Raw genomic sequence first — 6,000 nt, forward strand, 5'->3', positions numbered from 1 at the left:
CTGCATGGGTTTTCTCCGGGAGCTCCGGTTTCCTCCCACTGTCCATAAACATGCAGTCAGGTTCATTGGAGACACTAAATTGCCCTAAAGGTGAATGGGTGTGTGTGTGTGTGTATGTGTGTCTGCCCTGCGATGAACTGACACCCCATCCAGGGTGTTACTGTGTGCCTTGCGCCCACTGAAAAGCTGTGATTTGCTCCAGCATCCAACCCTCCCGCGACCCTAATTGGATAAGTGGTTAAGAAAGTGAGTGAGTACCATCCACTTATTTTCGATAAGGGAGGACATTTCAAAAGCACAACAAACCTTTCTAAACCAGTTCTGATATGTTTTGGGACATGGTTCTACTGAAACACCTAAATGTGTCCAAGATTCAAGAATAATTGCCTGAGCCTCAGAGGGTACTACCACCAAACAGGTACAATGTTGTTGGGTATGAATGCCTTAAATATCCTTCAAACATTCTTCTGCTCATTATGCCCAAATAATTCAATTACATTTGGTTTCAATCACAAAACTCCTCTCCTTTATGGTTTCTTTGTCCATGTGAGTAACAAATTCTGTCGAGTTTTAAAGTGACAAATTTTGAAGCAGGAAAATCTTTCTTGCTTTCTTTTCTAATCCCCAGACAACATAAGGCTCAGTTAACTGTGTCTGTTGACATGTCTATTATAGCTTCTAATTCATGGAAGACCTGTTTTTGATCTGCCATTCGTTTTTTTATTAAATCTGATAATCCGGGCAAATTTACCATTGGCAGAAAGAGTAAGACTCTGGACTCCTTAGCTATGGATCTTTGTACAGTTCATCTTGGGACTTGAAACTACCAAGAAATTGTTCTAAGTGATATTAAAGTACCCGTATGGTTCTACTGTAATTCTTGTGGCTCAGTCTAAGAGGTCCAGTCAAAGTAGCTAATTCGTCTCTTAAACTTGTATTAATTACACTTTCTTACCTCTTTTTAGTATTTACTTTTATTACATCATAAGAGGAAGGAACCATAGCTCACCAACCACTTTCCTAGAACTCTTGCCTGGATTATGATATTAAAGGTTGATCTTTTATTCATTCAGTAACTGGTCCATGGATTAAATGCATAAGAAGTAAAAATTCTTAAAAAAAAGTCATTGGTCTGAAATATTAAACAGCAAAGAGCAAAGTGAATTACAGGCAGCTGCAGGCTGCATTTCATTATGCACAGACACTCCATAATAAAAAAAAATCAAAGGCTTAGTGTTACTGGGGCACAATGCCACCTCTGTAAAATCCTTAGGAAATCCCAAAGTGACATACGTATGAGGATTAAAATCAGTCTGCACTGAAAAAAAAACAGACACCAGAGAGACATTTAACCATTTAATCACCTTTAGTCACACTATGACTCAGCATGTTTTGCTCAGAGGTATTAGGTGGTAAGCAGTAAGTAAACTGACTAGGTGGTTTTAATTCAGAATTTAGTTTTAGACAAGCAACACTGTAAGCAAGTTTCTGAAAGAGCATCAGTAATAAGAGGTGAATGCAGGCTAATGATTGATTCTCCCTCAAAGCCTGAGGCTGGGTCATATTTCACATGGCTGCACTCAATGTTCAGCTTAATTCCTTTCTAATAATGAAAAGTGTGCATATGAATCACATGTAAGAAATGTTATGTATAATAGTCCTCTTTCACATGCACGTTAAATTCACATAATTATGAAGATTGAAATTTGAAGGTATTGGCATGTTTCTTTTTATGTATTCTAGCATAAGGTAATTAAGTTTTTATTTACAAGTAAAGCACTTTGTTGTTTTTATAATTATTACTAAAAACCCAAATAATCAATCAATCAAACACTAACAAGGAATAGGGTTGTTCGAAGTATAAAAATAAATTAATAACTAAAACTCATTAAATTCTATTAGAACCAGTCGTATATGTTCCAATCATTCAATCTAAAAAAAAAGATAATCTTTACAATTTTAATCACAGAAATCATTAAAATCCCAGAACTGCCATGAAATAAATCTCACTTAGACAAGTATGGAGACTTCTTTTACTTTTTCATATAAAGTACTTCAAATCTGACAACAACTACTAATATCAATAGTATTTTGAGAGCACTGTTGGAATGACAAGTTAAAATATTTAATCTCATTAAACTAACTGCTTCAACCAAGGACGGATTAAGGATAGTCTGGGCCCCTGGGCAAAGAGTTGCTCATGAAATTGCATGTCTTAAATTTAAATAATTGCAAAATTGCTAAATTAATTTGTGTCTCTGCGCTTAAGAGAAATTTAACATCATAATTTTGAAACAATACAAATTCAAACATTAAGTAAGGGCCTGAATCGCATATTTGCAACAAAACGTCTGTTATGAAATATGGTAGCTTGCCTGGCAATTTGTAGGTCCCTAGAAAGTCAAGGAGCCATGGTAAACAACTTCTATGGAAGTCAAGGGCCCCATAGCAGGGGCCCTCGTGATCAAGGGCCCTCTAATGGTATGCCCTGCTCTTCTCTAGGGCCCCCTCTTTCCTAGGACCCCTAATAGCCAGAAGTCGAAGTCAGAGCAGTGCCACAACGCCTCATCCATTTTTATAAGGGGCCCAAAAGCATGGCTAGGGCCTAAAAGCATGGCTAGGGCCCCCAAAAGCATGGCTAGGGCCCCCAAAAGCATGGCTAGGGCCCAAAAGCATGGCTAGGGGCCCCAAAAGCATGGCTAGGGCCCCCAAGAGGCCCTGGGGTCAAAGTCCCTAATAGTCAGAGGATCCTTAAAATGGAGGGCCCTCGGAAATAAAAATATATTGTATCATAAATGTTGATAGGCATCGCAAAATGTTTTGGGCCAGGGCCCCCCCGGGGCCCCCTGACCTCAAGGGCCCCTGGGCGCTGGCCCCACTGGCCCGGTCAGTAATCCAGCCATGGCTTCAACCCAGTCAGGCTACTACTGGGTCCGGTGCCACCCAGAAGCTCTGGATGCAAGGTTAGGCATTGTGTCAATTCATTGCAGTGCTTATCACTGATATTCATTGTACAATGAAAAACCACAATAGTTTCTAACACTTAGAAAACTATAAACACTATAAAAAAAACACTATAAAACAACACAACCAAACAAGAAAACAAAACTTCATTGCACTTTATAATGTTAAATATATTTCAGGACAGCACAGTTTGCACAGCAGGTAGAGTGGGTGCTACACAGTACCACACTCCTGGGGTCCTGGGATTAAAACCTCCAGTCAAAATGTATTTTTACAGGCGCTCAGGTGGCGCAGTGGTAAAACACGATAGCACACCAGAGCTGACATTTCAAACTCAGCTCTGCCATCTGCTTGACTTGTTGTTCAAGGGGGGTGCCGGAGGGTCCCTTATAACTGATGCAATTACGACCTCCGCTAGCTAATTGATGAGTCGAGGGATAATGTGGATCAGGGTTTGACTCTCCATACATAGTGGTAGCCTTGTGGGTAGAGCTTTGGGCTATCAACTGAAAGGTTGAGAGTTTAGAGTGCCATGCAGCCACTGTTGGGCTCTTGAGCAAGGCCCCCAACCCTCTCTGATCCAGGGGCGCCGTACAATGGCCGACGCTGCGCTCTGACCCCAGCTTACTAGTACGTCTGTATATGTATATATGGCATTCTGTTCTATTCAAAGGAATTCTATTCTATTCTACATAGCTAATCCACATATGAACTTGCCTTGTGCAGGTGAAAAGAGGCAGTCGGCTACTGCGCACGTGTCGGAGGTCAACATCAGTAGAGAGGAAGCGTAATGCAGACGGGTAATTGGATACAACTAGATTGGGAGGAAAATTTGGTACTTTTACTACAATGTACCTATTTTATAATAGCTCTGCATAATAGTGGCACAGCTGGTAGAAAGGATGCCACACAGCAACATGGGTCCATGAGACCTGGGTTTGACCCTCACATTCTTTCAATGTCTGTAAAATGTTTTACATGTTTTTCCTTGTTGATTTTCTTTCTGGTACTTTGGTACACACTTCCAGAGGTTGGATGGGCTGTTCTAAATTTGACACTATGAGTGAGTGAGTGAGTGAGTGAGTGAGTGAGTGAGTGAGTGAGTGAGTGAGTGAGTGAGTGAGTGAGTGAGTGAGTGAGTGAGTGAGTGAGTGAGTGAGTGAGTGAGTGAGTGAGTGAGTGAGTGAGTGAGTGAGTGAGTGAGTCAGTGAGTTGCCCTATGATGGATTGAAGGCCCGTCTATTCGGCTCAGATGTTGAACAAAATTGATTCAGCTCATTCTTGCACACAGTAGTCTACTCTTCTTTCTACTCAAGTAATGATAATTCTTCTAACTTTTTGCATAAGTATTTGGACTTTTATTTAAGCAAGAATATGTAATGCATATTAATGCATAAGCAATGTATATTAGTGTATTATTAGTCATATCACAGACAGTAATACTCCTGTTTAAACATTTTCTTTAACATATGCACAGATTACAGTAACTGTCTCTCTTTTGCAGAGGTTAAATGCTTTATAAATTATTATCATGACCTTACTGTTTCTTTATTGAGTGGTTATGAAAGAATATATAAATTCAATACATTTTATTTCTAGAGGAAATCAGGTGTCATCAGACCTTAAACACAGTTCATACCATAATTAGACAAACTATATGTGAAATTAAGTGTAACCGTCTATATCTTTTTTCATTATGTTAATATTTTATGCACCTAACTAAGATCCAAACTGAAAGTCTCAGCAAACTAGTCCATGAAAAACCTTTCTTACAGCTAAAAAAAACAACCATGATTCTCAAACTCTTATCCAATTTAATAGCAGTTCGTGAAAGTAGTTTTGTGCACCTGTACAGCATACCAACTACAACATACTGTATTTCTCCAATATGATCATGCATAATAAAATGTGTATACATTCCCAAATCACAGATTACATAACAAGAGATAACTGAGGAGACAAACACTTCGCAACGCAGAGCTTGACAAAATCTAAACACATCTAATAACAGCCAGGCAAATACCAGCTTATAAACAATGTTGCTGCTTAATATATTCACCATGATTTGCAAGATTTCCCTGTTGCCCAGCATTCTGCAGCCCATACTGCCAGCTAACTCCCCAGCAGGCCGAGATCAAGACCGTTCACAAAAAAAATCTATAACTCTGTTGCATACCAATCACATGCCGAAGATCAGATCAGGTTGTAAGCAATAAGAGAGGAGGAATAAAACTGACCTCAAGATGATCCAGGTTGTGCTGTGTTTTCAATCTGCATGCTGCAGCTGGATCCTCTGTCATACCCAGCAAGTCATAGCACAGGCTCTGGAACGAGAACGGTTGTGCTGTCATACCCGGTGCTTCATATCCACAATTCAGCATCCCCCTGTTCTCCACTCATGTGATTTTATGTCGGCTTTTCTCTCTTGCTTTGGAAAGGAGAAGAGGACAAATAAAAACAAGCACTCCCAGCGTCAGCACTGCACAGCAGCAGGGAAGAATGATTCATCAGAAAGGGCATCCACCGAGAAAACAGGAGAATGATGCAAAGAAGTGTTGTCAGAAGAGAAACAGATTTAAAGTGGGTGATCTTGGAGAAATAGAAAGGGAGGGAAAAAGAGGGAGAGCAGGGATGGGTGCTTAGCATAAACACCCCCTCCCTAACCCTGATGGATTGAGGATTTGAGCTGGTGGTGGAGTCTAGTGAACGAGAGGGGAGGAGGAAATGGAGACGGTAGACAGTAACAGCTATCACATATACACTCACATATACACAGAGGAGCTCATTGCTGTGGCGCAGAAAAAGGATGCTTGGCTCCTCTCGCCTCCAGGGACTCTCCGTTTGCTGGGGTGGGGAGGGGGCTCTCCGTATGTTGGGTTGGGGAGGGGGCATTGAATGGAGAATATGTGGCTCTTTCCACCACCTGCTGGACACCAACCTACATTTCAGGAGGACAAAAACACTGTGACAGAAAGAGATCCATTCCACAGCCAAGTCTAAACCATCCTTACCCTTGCATCATGCTGAGGTTTTCAG

At 40.8% G+C, this 6,000-nt stretch overlaps 1 protein-coding gene across 1 annotated transcript in view; it reads right to left on the bottom strand.

Moving 5' to 3' along the window:
• jakmip3 (Janus kinase and microtubule interacting protein 3) overlaps positions 1-5,263 on the bottom strand; it is an 85,289-nt gene extending 80,026 nt beyond the window's left edge. The window contains exon 1 of the mRNA XM_063003647.1: positions 5,202-5,263. The gene's annotated coding sequence lies outside the window, so the exon portion shown is untranslated. The remainder of the gene's footprint in view (positions 1-5,201) is intronic.
• Positions 5,264-6,000: the final 737 nt, after the last annotated feature.

Source organism: Trichomycterus rosablanca, chromosome 10 (assembly GCF_030014385.1).
Source record: "Trichomycterus rosablanca isolate fTriRos1 chromosome 10, fTriRos1.hap1, whole genome shotgun sequence".
NCBI lineage: Eukaryota > Metazoa > Chordata > Actinopteri > Siluriformes > Trichomycteridae > Trichomycterus > Trichomycterus rosablanca.